Genomic DNA, 13,525 nt, shown 5'->3' with positions numbered 1-13,525 from the left:
CCGTTTCTTTACTAAAATATCGGGACAGAAATGTTGGCCTCATTTTCAGCTCCAATGCTGCACACATACACAGAGTTACAGGTTGCAGAAGGGCCAGAGCAGGAGGTTTTCACATTCTGTTCCTCAGTGACTTGCGATGTGGGTGGAAGTTGTGTGTGTGTGTGAGCGTGATGGCCTGAACACATCGTGTGCGTGTGTGTGTGTGTGCTTTCGGGTTCCTGCACAACTCCTGATCTCCTTATCTGCTGCACCGGTGGAGGCTGCACTTGAGAAGAAAATGTGCAGCAGCTTGTTGAGATACAACACACACACGGACACACAAAATCAGCCTCATTCCAAAGCTCCTCAAGTACGGTTTTCCAGTAAGGAAATCAGCTTTAGCTAATGTATTGCTGCTCAGTAAACCTGCTCTTACAGATGCTTAAAAAGGCCGTACACAGAGGCCAAGGAGCAGCGTTCATTAGGCCCCAGATGGTCTCCTCAGTAAGCCCCCGACGCACACTCACGCGATAAGCTCAACCTAATCTTCATTACATTGTCTGATGAATGCCTAATATTGGTTTAGGAAACTTAGAAGTTTTAAAAAAAGATTTAGTGTCCATTTCGAGGAGCTCAATCATTAACGAGCGACATACTCGTGTGTTTTTAAAGTGGACAGGATTTATGTCGCATTCGAAGGCGAGCAATTATTTGAAATATATGTATCTTGTGTTTTTCAGTTTTGGGAGATGTTTCCTTTTAAAATTTAAATTTAAATTTCAGTTAAAATGTGCAAACTTCAAAAAAATCTGTTTTTTTTAGATACTTGCTCTCAGCAATGCTTTCAGTCTTGCTTTCAGGCAGACGGCAGACGTTATGACGACTGCTGTAGAAAAGACAGCAGCCTTATCCTTTGGTTACGTGCTGCTTGGTGATCATTAATTGCAATCTGCAGCGTTGTAAGTGAACATCTGCTTATAGACAACTGCTCGCTCGCTCTCGCTGCGAGGTGGCCGTGCGAGGTTTTGCTGTGAATGTAGGTCATTAATTTGTTTCTGTCCTTTGTTTACTTAAGGAAGGGGGACAAAGGGGCAGCTGCAGAACCATTTGGCTGTGCCCAAGGCAGGCCAGCTCAACATGTTGGGAGGCTGAGACCAGCTTGGGCTCCTGTCTGGGGGCCCGGGCCCCTGCACTCTGCTGCTTCGCGTGAGGGAGCGGCCTCTGCCAAGCTGCCACGGAGGGCTCTCGTACCAGGAGATGGAGGAGCTGTGTGTGTGTGTGTGTGTGTGTGTGTGTGTGTGTGTGTGTGTGGGGGGGGGGGATAAAGAGATGGACTCAAAGCGTCCTGATGTTTGGCTGTTGTGCCACATTTTAAAACCAGTTCCCAGCTCGTGTCTCTAAACTGACATCTGAAGGTTTGGCTGAGACAACAATCTCCATAACTTTGTTGCAACTTCCAAAAACCAGCTCAAGACAGCTGTTTCCATACACACATGTGTTTATCTATTCTTGTGCGTGATGTGTAAAAGAAAAATAGTCAAGGATCACTGTTTTTATGTTAAAAAATAATTTTCTTTTCAATATGAATTTTCTTGTGCATACAAATATGTAGCTAATCAAAAGGTACAGTAAAGAAGAAAGCTCGGTCACAGAGACCACAACAAACAGGATTCCGTACTTTAGCCTTGAGGAGACGGCCGCTCCACAAAGCAACGCTAGCTGCGTTCATTCAGAGCTCGCACCGCGCTGACGGGGAGAAAAGCCTTCTGTATCCTTTTCATGTCTGAGACTTGTTGATTCTCCGTGAAAAAAGGAAACACTCCCAGGCCAGGTCTAGCCATGGAAGAATTGACGGAGAGAGAAAGAGGAAAGCAGGGACAAGTGTGTGTGTGTGTGTGTGTGTGTGTGTGTGTGTGTGTGTGTGTGTGTGTGTGTGTGTGTGTGTGTGTGTGTGTGTGTGTGTGTGTGTGTGTGTGTGTGTGTGTCTGTGTCTGTGTGTGTGTCTGTGTGAGTGAGTGATCGAGGATTGTCTGCATATTTAAAAGAGCCCCTTTGTCAGGCACTCAGCACAGCAGGACAGAAGGCAAGCAACAAGCGGCCCGCCTGCAAGCAGACAATACAGTGGCACTACACTGGCTGGGGAGGGGGGGGGGGAGGTAGAGGGGGGATATTTTTTTTGGGAAAATCGCGGGGCACAGTGTCCCAGCAAGCCATCCATCCGTCCAGCCATCCAGCCACCCACTGCACCCTCCTCCCCCTCCTGAAAACAAAAGGCGACGCAACTCGAACTTGAATATCTGTGTGTCTCTGTGAGAGGGGGAGGGGGGGGGGGGGGGGGGGCAAATACTACTTACCCATAACCCCCCCTCCCCCTTCTTTAACCCCCTTACACATACACACACACACACACACAAACATATATATCAACGCACACATAAGAAAAACTCCAATAAGAGTGTCATTCAGCAACCCACACACTTGCAAGAGCGCACACGGATAGAGAACACTACCGGTTACACATACACACATGCACACACACGCACACATACACAAAGGCCTCCAGCTGGTCTGTCTTTAGCGCTGGGCAACGATGGGATTAAACAGTACTTGTCCTTTGTTTGATTCTTGTATGGAAGGAGAGCCGCCATGAACTCTCAACATAAGAGAGAGAAACGTAGAGAAAGAACAGACAACGGGAGGAGGAGACATAAATCTCTCCACCTAAAGGATTCACTTGAAGACGATGCGATAAACAGACAAATTAATTGGATTTAAGGTTAAAGAAACAATGACGCCCCTCGGAAAGAAATGAAACCTCTTTTCATCCGATCCTCTCCCAGCTGTGTGTGTGTGTTGGCCAGATAAGGGGCATTACCAGGGCGTGTTCGGGGTGTTGTTGGAAACTGCTGGCACCGGGACACATGTGCACGACTCAGCACTTTATCATCGCCATGGTGACCTGACAGGGTAACGCAGGGAGGGGTCGTTTAATGTCACCAACTCAGCTGTCTGCTGTGTGGATGTTAACGGCGTTACTGTGTGTGTGTGTGTGTGTGTGTGTGTGTGTGTGTGTGTGTGTGTGTGTGTGTGAGAGTGTGTGTGTGAGATGTGAGATGTGTATGCCGGACATCTGCTGCATCTGCCTGCTGAGTTGTACACATGTATAAGCACACACACATACACACACACACACGTACACAAACACAAGTAAGTATAAACAGACACAGACACACACGTCAAGCGAGCAGCAGTCAGCCAGCTGTGGTGTTGTGGAAGAGTCAAGTTCATTCTCCCTGTTGTTTCTTTCCTCCTGATGAAACAGTGGAGACCTGAAGAAACACACACACACACACACACACACACACTCTCACAAATCAGCAAAAATAAGGAGCAGTATGTTTCTTACATCCCTTTGTTATTTTTATAATAACCTTTAACTTTGTAGAAGTTTAAGATTAGAGTCTTCCTGACCCATTTAGAGAAGTTTCTGAGCATCGTGTAACTTTACACTTGAAGGAAACGGCTATCATCTCATCTCAACAGCTAAACAGAGACTTGTGAATGAGTTGATTTTGTCACAAACAAAATGTAAATTGCATGTCACACCACTGAAGCACGGCTGAGGATAAAAACAATCATGTGCACTATTGTTTGCATACTTTTGTATGAATAAACACACTGAACTGTAAAGACCGCGTCACTTCCTGAAGAGCCTCCTTGCCGGTTGGAGACGAGTGATTTGTGAGCTTTACAAAAAATGAATTGCAAATTGCAAATATTTTATACTTATGCTTACATTGAACACATTGCATTGTGGGATGTTTATGCCGGCATGGTGTCCTGTGTTTGCTTACTGTAATATTTCACCGGTAACAGTGTGCTATTCACGTACTATTGGATTCTTTCTCCGGTTTCGGACACACTAGAATATCTCACATACTGTACAAAATAGCATGTTTATGGGGCGATGGGCCACCAGTGTATGAATGGGTATGAATGTTCGCTCGTCCTGATGGGCAGGTGGCACCTTGCATGGCAGCCCCTACCATCAGTGTATGAATGGGTGAATAACGTGTAGCGTTAAAGCGCAAGTACAAGTTCTTTTACCGTTTAGTTAGTACGGAATTACGGACGCAACCAAAGACTAGCGAGACAAGTTTAACAAGTTTACTCTTCTATCAAGATCACTTAACGTGTTATCCAGTCAAACCAAATTTGATACAAGTTTAAAGCCCAATATTAACATACAAAAGAGCACACGACTGTTGCAGCTTTACTTCAAAGTGACGTGCGTGCGTGTATGAAGACTTTGGTCCCTCAGGTCATCTTGATTCCACTGACTTGCAATTTTGCAAAGATTTCCACCGCAGGACAACTTTGTTCGACTCTGAGATTCTGAAAGCATGAGTTTCACTCTGCATATTAAACTATTATCTTACCCCGCCAACGCAGAAAAAGATTGCAAGAGCAGAACGTAAATTTATGCAAACAATATGTCGAAACATGTCCGTTGCGCCATCTATTTGTCTATTTATCATATGTCGACATTTTCTTGACACAAGGAAAGACATCGAAAAACACTCCTGACAGCAGAGAGAGCGTGCATGTGAGGAGTTCTCTGGCGCACATGCATGCATGCGTGCAGTTCTGGTGTGTATTGTGTGTGTTTGTGTGTGTTCTCTCACCCTGTGTTGCCAACCTCTCCGCTCCCTCCCAGCTCTGGCCAGGCACGACCCATCTGTCACATTCCTCCTTCCATCCCTTCTTCCATCCCTCCCCCCCCTCCCCATCCGCCGCATCCATCCCTCCCTCTGCGTACCCATCCTTCTTTTCCATCCCTCCTGTTTCTCTCTCCGCCTCCATCGCCCTCACCCTGTTCCTTCCTTTTCCGTCCTGCAAAATGCCAAACTCCTCGTCTCTGTTCTCCACCTCTTTTTCACTCTCAAGAAGTTCCCTTCCTCATCCTCCTTTCACTGCTTTCCTTTCACCTCTCTCTCTCTTTGTTTTTATTGTCTGTGTCAGCTTTTGTGGGCCTCTAGACGGCCAGGTTTAAAGTGATGAGAACGACAACATGTGGCCTCTCCAGCTTGTGTAATAATAACAATTGTCATCATCAAAAGATAACACAATCAAGCCCAAGAGCTTTTTTCCATTGTAGGCCCAGCTACTTGAGGCCAACGTGGGACCCTGCAGGCCCATGTAGAGCCCTACGGCCCAGTGTTACTGCTCCATGCTGAAACAAACTGCTCCAATCTGGGCTAGAGAGACAGGGGTCCTGCCTAGGGAACTGGCACTGTCTCTGCGTATGTGTGTGTGTGTGTGTGTGTGTGTGTGTGTGTGCGTAGTGTAGCATCAGGGGTGTAGCCCGGGGTGTACTGGCATGGCTGTGCATTGGATTATTGAAGGCAGCTTGGGACCATCTGTATGGTGGTGGGGAAGAAGTGGAGAAGGAGGAGAGGAGACTCAAAGAGCGACAAAAAGATGTCAGAGGAGACGCCGTCTTTCTTTTTGCATCTTTAAATTGTTTTTCCTGACTTTGCTTCGGTGCAAACGCATTCAACAGAACTGGATGGATACACTGTATGTTGTCAGGTCTGCTCCTTTGATGGAGGACAGTGGTACCCAAATAAGGGGTCAGGGACCCCCTCAATGTGGACAGGGACAAGAAAAAGGGAACATGAAATGGAAACAGAACCTAATTAAACTATAGATATATTTTCTGACATTTTTCTTTGACGCCATTGTGGCTCACGGGACGGTCATGTCAAGCGCCCGGTTGGTCCACAACTTTGGTCCAAACTAACTAGCTAATGGGCTGCCATTCAAATTTGGTGCAGAAATGAATCGTAATCGGAGTATAAATCCTACTGAATCTGGTGATCCCGACTTTTCCTCTAGTGTCACCAGCAGGTCAACATTTGAACCTATCCGATGACGCATCTCAACATTTACCGGATGGATTGCACAGACGTTCATGGTTCTATAAATAATGATCAAATGCACCATTAAATTTGGTTCGGACTTTAATGTCACTCACAGGATCAATTGTAATCACTTTGGTGATCCCTTAACTTTTCATCTTGAGCTCTAATCTAGTCAAAATTCGAAATATGCTCAATAAAGTCATTAACATCAGCCTCAGCTGTACTTTTAGTTTAGAGCAAATTTGCAAATGTTACCATGCTAAACATGGTTATACCAGCTAAACGTTTGCATGCTAGCATTGCCATTGCGTGCTAAAAAATGATAACAATAAGCAATGTGAGATGGGAAAATCAGTATTTGGGGAAAGCGCCCACAACTCATTGACATATATGCATCACATGAGGGAGGGTTGCAAGTAGAGGTTGCATCATTTTAAGGGGTCATTAGGCCAAACGTTTGGGCGCCAGTGTAGCATCTACTTCAAAAGTTCCTGAGCTTCAGCAGTTACACCAAAGAGTCTAAACTGTGTCACACACACAGCTATGGGCTGGAGCACACTAATCAGTGACACAGTCAGTAAACATGATTAGATGTCATACATGCAAGTCTGTGGTGAAAATTCTCACACAGAATTCAGTGTGTTTTTTTGTCTCGAGGGATGAACTGATGTGTTTTTTTCTCTCCGTGGTACCAACATATCTCAACTAATTTGTTCTAGACGGTTAATACAATTATATTCAGTGTTGTTCAACAGCCATGACTTCTTAGACCATACGAATCCCATCAATATTAGTGGCACATACATATTGAATCGTTGTGTTGCAAACTGTCACAATGGTGTATGTATGTGGGAGTCTCTGAGGTAACCCAAGGAATCATCTTGGTGACCTATTTTCTTTCCTCTGACGTCGAAGCAATTATACTGAATCAGGACATGGGCTGGTGAAAGAAACACGCAGCGTTCACTCCACTTACACACAGTCCCGACTTATCCTGTGCGGAGCTCGGAGCATCTCCCAGCAGTCTTTTTCACGGGGTCAACACACACACACACAGACAAAGCATTCACACTCACACCTGTGATCTCCAGTTCATCTAGCCTGCATGATGTCTTTGGACTGCAGGGAGGAAACCAGAGCACGACGAGAAAATGGCAAACCCGATCAAGATGTTCAAACTTCTTCTCTCCTCATATCAATTCTCATTACCTCCACTCAGGTTAATTACCAGTATACCAGTGCTCTCTTTTCCCCAAATTTATAATCCGTGTTTGTAACTGCATGGAATTTATTTTCATGTGAAGTAACAGGAGGCCAGAGAAAGACTGAGTCGACGGCCCACTGTGATGTAATGACTTAAGATGGAGATATATTTTCGTTTTAATTATGAGTTTGCGTTGTGTCGTGTCACGTTTATCTCTTAGGACTTACAAAGCCACCGCTCTAAACTGCACGATACATGAGGCAGCATCATGCGCACACAATGTATCTCTGATAATCCAGATTTTCCATATTGCAGTTTCACTATTTTGTTGTGTTCTGGGATGCACATCATCTATTGCATGTCTGTCCTGGGAGAGGGATTCCTCCTCTGTTTCTTCCATCTTTACCCCGTTCAAAAGGGGTAAAAATGAACCCCTGAACAATGGTCTAATGATCCAAGGACAGAGGGCGTTGTGTGATGTACAGCTTGTAAAGCCCCTTCAGGCAATTCATTTGGGCTATTTATATTAAATTGACTTGTCTTAACACTGAAACAGAGAAACTGTGTTTATAGTGGATTGCTCACGTCATGGGTAGACACCAGATCCCTTAAAAAGGTCAGTATCAGCGCCAACGATCCTGTAGGCTATATTATCGGATCAATGCATCTTCAGAGTGCTTTGAGTGGGCAGAACACCAGCATGTTGTTCAAAAGGCTTTTACTGTAAATCAAAAAAATGAAAGCACTGTTGATGCTTCGGAAAGTTTTTAAGTCATATAAAACTGAAAATTACCTAAAAGTTTGAGCTTCTGCACCTCATGCACAGGAAGCACATTGGATGAATAAAGGTGCAGATCACCATTAAGAAACTCAACAGCTGTGTGTCTCTGTGTGTGTGTGTGTATGACATGTATGATTGTGAGTGTGCATATACTGTAGTAGATCCTCCAGAAGGTCTTCTCAAAAAGGCAGACAGGCTGGGAAGCAGCTGTGGTTGTAACTCTCTTTCTCACAGACGCACGCACACACACACACAAACCCAGGAACCCACACGTGCACGCTCACTGTCTCCCTCTCACACACACACACACGCACACACAAAACTCAAGCTGTTGTTGCTTAACGACTGGGCTGCTCCGAAGCACATCTGCACTGTGCATTATCATTAGCTCTCTCCCACATCCACAGGATCGCTGACAAAGTGAACAATACCGACAATCACCCCCATCAGCTGCGGCCATATGGGCGCCATCCATAGCCGTACCCCCCCCCCCCCCCCCCCCCCCCCCCCTCTGGCTGAGTGGGTGGAGGGGGTGAGGGGTAGAGTTGGTGGTGTTGGGGTGGAGGTGTGGGGGGAAGCATAGCAGCAATTGTGCCAGCATCTGTTTGGCACTCACTTGCTCACTCGGTCATTTTTGAAGAAGAGTCGGCCGAGCTGGCGATGAAGAAAGTTTCTTTTTTCGCTGCTATCACAACAATCCTGATGTGTGTGTGTGTGTGTGTTGTCTTTTTTTTTTCTAATTATCTCCCTTTGCCCACCCATCTTATTAGTTACTCCTCCTTTGCCGCCTCCCTCTCTCTACCTCCCTCGCTCTGCTCCTCTCTCTCACCCTCCCGTTTCCCTCCCCTGGACAGTTAAATGTATTGCCAGGTACGCTCCTGTCGGCTGCATCTTGTAATTGCCACCACCTTAATCCTCCGTCCTAATGGGCTGGGAGGAGGAGGAGGAGCACGGGAGGGAGATATGTGTGTGTGTGTGTTTGTGGTGGGGGAGTCAGCCCAGATGGCACAACAAGGTGCGCTCCACCACTCTTCTGCTATATCCCCAAATCTCTACGTTCATGTGGCCCTCTCTCTCTCTCTCTCTTTCTCTCCCTCTCCGTCTTTTCTCCCTCCTGGACTTTGAACCCAGCTGGCGGAGGTGTTTTTTCTGGGATCAGCAGCAGAATCCTTCACTGCTGTTCTAATTATCTTTCAACTCCAAAACCCAACTGCGTATCATTCTTTTATATCCACATTCCTCTCTAACTTCTCTGCCGGATGGATCTCTGATGGATCACAAGAGCTTCAGTCGCTCCTTGGAGATTTTTTGGGAAAAGCAGACACTTCACACACTCATGTGTCACCTTGAGATTAGCATTTGTTGATGCATAGTTATAGCCAATTGGTGTTTCGGCGGTTGTTCTTGTGTAAAATATGAAAATGTTGACTACAGGTGTAGCCTTAATTGATTCTCCTCTTTGTTTTGCTATTTTCTCCACCCCTGCTGTGCAGCTGCTTTAAACCAAGGAGGAATTATTTGGAGATACTTACAGAAAACTACCACGCAGAATCAAAGGGAGAATTGCTGATATACCGTTACATACTGCTTAAATACATAAACAGTAATATGCAAATACACCTGCAGAATGTGGCAGTTTCATGCACACAAAGTTTACTTGATTACAACTGAGCCAACTCGGAAAAAACAAAGCGGACTTACAGTTAGATTATTTTGTCCAATCATGAAGTAAAATCTATATTTATTTTTGATTTATTCAACAGGTAAAAATGTATACATAAACCTACTGTAGCTGGTGAAATATTATTAAAAACAGTATTATTAATCACCGCGGGCAGCAGGACTCTGACTCTTTAGCTGCTCAATGCTCCACTGTGCTCACTAGTCACTAACTAGTGGACTTCACAGAGAGACATTGGATGATCATTGAAACTGTTCACATTAGAGACTTTTCGTTTCTACAGGTGACGACTCTTAGAGGTGCCAAAAAAAAAATCCCAAGTCTCTGAAGATCCATTTGCTGTCAGCTGTCAACTGCTGGTGTCGTTCCCAGTTGACAGCTGATCTTCAGCATCGGGGGCCACAGATCAGTTGGTGAACTGTTTTCTTTCCTCGTGTTAGCCGTCAGTTTGCCTAATGTTGCTTTTATCCTGGTGAGACAGGTGTGTGCAGACATGACCAGGTGCTCATGGGTGAACATTTTCATACACAGATAAAATTAGTCAGGTTGTTCCTGCTCCTCTTCAACACCCCCCCACCCCCCCCCCCCCCCCACCCCGCCCCCGACCCCCAGAACAAGCGCCTCCTGGGCAAATATTTGAAGTCAAAACAGGCCGGGCCCATAAAAAGCTGAGAGGTGGTGGTAGTGTGGCTACATCTGTCAGGGGGGAGGGAGGGAGAGATGAGAGGAGAGGAGAGGACTGGGGGAGAAGAGGGGTGGCAGCAGCTGCCGAAACGAGTCTGGACACTGCTGACGCCAACACCTGTCCATACTGGAGACACGCGGCGAGCAAATGTCCAGCCACAGCCCCTCAAACACACACACGAACACACACACACACACACACACACACATGCAGAAAACGTGCCTGAATCTGTCTGTCTAATTGTGGAATAAGATATTTGACAAACACACAGATACGGACCCAGACGCACGGGAACACACACCTAACCCAGCCCTTTGTAGCTCACCACACCCCTTTCCTCTGGCTGACCCCCATCTGTTGCCTCCCTGGGGAGAGTGTGCGTGCATCTGTGTGTGTGGTTGTATGTGTGTGTGTGTGTGTATGTGTAAGGGTAGGAGGTCAGGGGAGGGGGCAGGCAGGCGTTGGCCCCGGCTGCCCATTGATCAACAGCTGCTAGGCTTCTCATGCTGGGCTGGACTGCTGGGAAGGCAACAGCAGCTGGGATGGGGAGAAGGTAAAAGCTCAGGGCCAGAGGCTGGGACCCGGGGTTGGATTCGAGGTCGGGGCCGAGGGTCGGCGCTTACAGGCCGGGATTGGGAAAAAGGGGTTGAAGCTGGGGCTGGGGCCGCAGTAAAGGCCAGACATGAGCGAGTTTTCAGCGGAGGGAAGGGAAGCAGTCGGGGCAACAGGCGAGGGACGGAGCTGCCAGAGATGGGCAGCAAGGACTTGGACTGCAGCCAGATGCTGAGCAGGGGACGATGCCAGAAAGAAACAATGAGGTTAGATAAAGTGGAGTTTAGGCCGGGGCTGAAACAAACTAGTTAGTGTCCTCCGAACACATTTCAAAGTGTTTACACCCGTTCCTAATGAAGACACACTAACATTATAGAGAGTGACGAGATGCGATGAATCACACAAATAGAGAGAACGGTGCACACTTTGGGACAGTCCCTCCTCAATCGATTCACAGTGTTGCTGCATGTGGAGAAGTGGTGGAGGTCATAGTGAGAAGAATTAAAAAAGAAAAAAAAAGAGCTTCAGAGAGAAGTTAAAATCCCTTCTTCTCTCTCACCTACACACACCTGACCAGCTGCTGGAAGTGAGCAGGGCTGTCGGATTGTCACTTTCGGAAAGTTACATAAATCAATAGTTGTGGGAAGAGGCCATGTCAAACTTATTGATTACCCTGCAAGCACTTCATTTGAAGCATCCAGACAAGATGGATAAAATAAAAAATGATGTGCAAGCAAATGTAGTCTCGACCACGGGGACTTGAGAACTAGAACTCAACGAATAAATTATAGATCATAAAAACTAGTGATAAATCAATACAGATCAATTATCACACTCATTTATTATATTTTGCTATTTTATATTATTATTTTTGGTTGGTAATTAATATGATGGTCAGGCTGCAACATTTGCCTTTCCACAATGACCACTTGTAACTATGAGCAATACTCGTTTCCAAATCAAGCAATCTTGCTTTGACTTGAATAATATTTCAATAAAGTAGCCGTTGTGCTCTCTCCTGCCTTATTTTCACGACTAAAGACTAAATTAAAGTTTAAGTTTAAAGCACAAACTTAATAAAGAGAAAGGAAGGACGGGTGAGAGGGCAAATAAAAGGGTTTGGATATTGATATTGATTGTTAAATTATTTATTGCTTTTAATCAAATGGATCCTCGGGAAGCTTATAATGTATTTGTTTTCTAGAAATCAAGAAGCCTCTCCCTACAGGCAGGTTGGATTTCACCCTTTAAGTTTGTACCACAACTGTTGGTGATGGCGGTGTGGAGCATATATGTACTGGAGGTTGGTGTGTGGGGTAAAACAGGAGCCGACATAAGAGCCGACAGCTGTTAACAGCGACGGCCGTCACACATCTGCTGTGTTTGGGGTCTTTTACAGAGTAGCCATAGTTCAGGAGAGGGGGGGGGGGGAGGGGCTGGAAAGAGGAGGAGAGAAGAATTGAAGCAGGTGAAGGAGGGTCAAGAGAGATATAGAGTAAAAGCAACTTTACAAGCTTTTTACAGCCATGCATTCCACAGAGAGGTTAGAGCCACGGGTCAGCAGCAGAGCAGATCAGGTAGAGCGTCTCCGGGTTGCTCAAGAGCACTGTAGAAGTGGTGCATGGCCGTCAAACACCTTTAAATCACTCGTGAAACTCTAAGTTTGAACCACCATTCTCTAATGATACTGGTAGTGCTTGATGTCACATGGGAGATGAGGACAGTGCTGGATTTCATTCATTTTTAAAAATGGAAATCTGCTCATGTCAGAGAGAAAAAGCATGACATTGCCCTCAACTGATCTTGTCTTTGTCTTGCAGGAGTTATGACCTAGAGCAAAAGAGCAACATGTTCCAATCTCCAAGCCCCAGTAAAAAGACTACCATTCAGATGCTGAACATTTATTTTCAACTCGCTTTGGGGTGGAACTTCCCTTTTAAATGTGAGACTGAAGGCCGACTCTGTACCTCAAATAAAAACCACCGGTGTGACCTAACTGCTACTAGCTGTTGACCTCTCTGCACACAAGTCAGACCTCGTCAACAGAGAGGAGAGAACAGGAGCTGGAGGTAAACTCATAAAATCAATATTTCCACCTTAAGGAGCTGTGTACATTCAGAGCATCAATACAGCAGCAAACAACTAGTAGAGCGATGTAGAGGAGTAATGTTTACCTGAGCAGAGAATGAAGTCACTCTCCCTCTGTGTGTGTCGTTATCAGAGCTTCTCCTTGCTTTGTTGGTATAGATAGGTGTACTTTTAGTGCGTGCCTCACTGGTTAGCTCACGGCCGCCGCTCTGCACTGCTCTCATACGGCGGTTACAGCCGATACCCACGCCGTCCCGACCAATAGCGTCGTCGTGGAAGCGTAGCACCCATCCTTCGGTTCCCCCTCAGGTAGATCTGCCTACCAGCACCTCTAAAACTCATTAAGTTAACATATTATATCTTGATTGTTTAAACCCTACAAAGACTGAAGACTAAAAGTGAATATTTCCCAACATGTTAAACTATTTCTTTATCTACTGTACATTTTCAATCACACAGAGGCCTTCCTGAACGATTAAAGCTGCACTAATCAATATTTTATTATTCTATACAATAGATTTAATGACTGTGTAATGCGAAAGGTCTCACTCGTAGCGACGTGCCTACTGAGCTCCACTTATTGTTTCAGGGCCTTGAAGCTCATTGCTTTGGTTGTGCGGCTCAAAAGATT

The sequence above is a fragment of the Anarhichas minor genome, unplaced genomic scaffold (genome assembly GCF_050575085.1).
Source record: "Anarhichas minor isolate MPS153535 unplaced genomic scaffold, ASM5057508v1 ptg000054l, whole genome shotgun sequence".
Taxonomy (NCBI): Eukaryota; Metazoa; Chordata; class Actinopteri; order Perciformes; family Anarhichadidae; genus Anarhichas; species Anarhichas minor.
Note: the sequence above shows the minus strand (reverse complement) of the source record.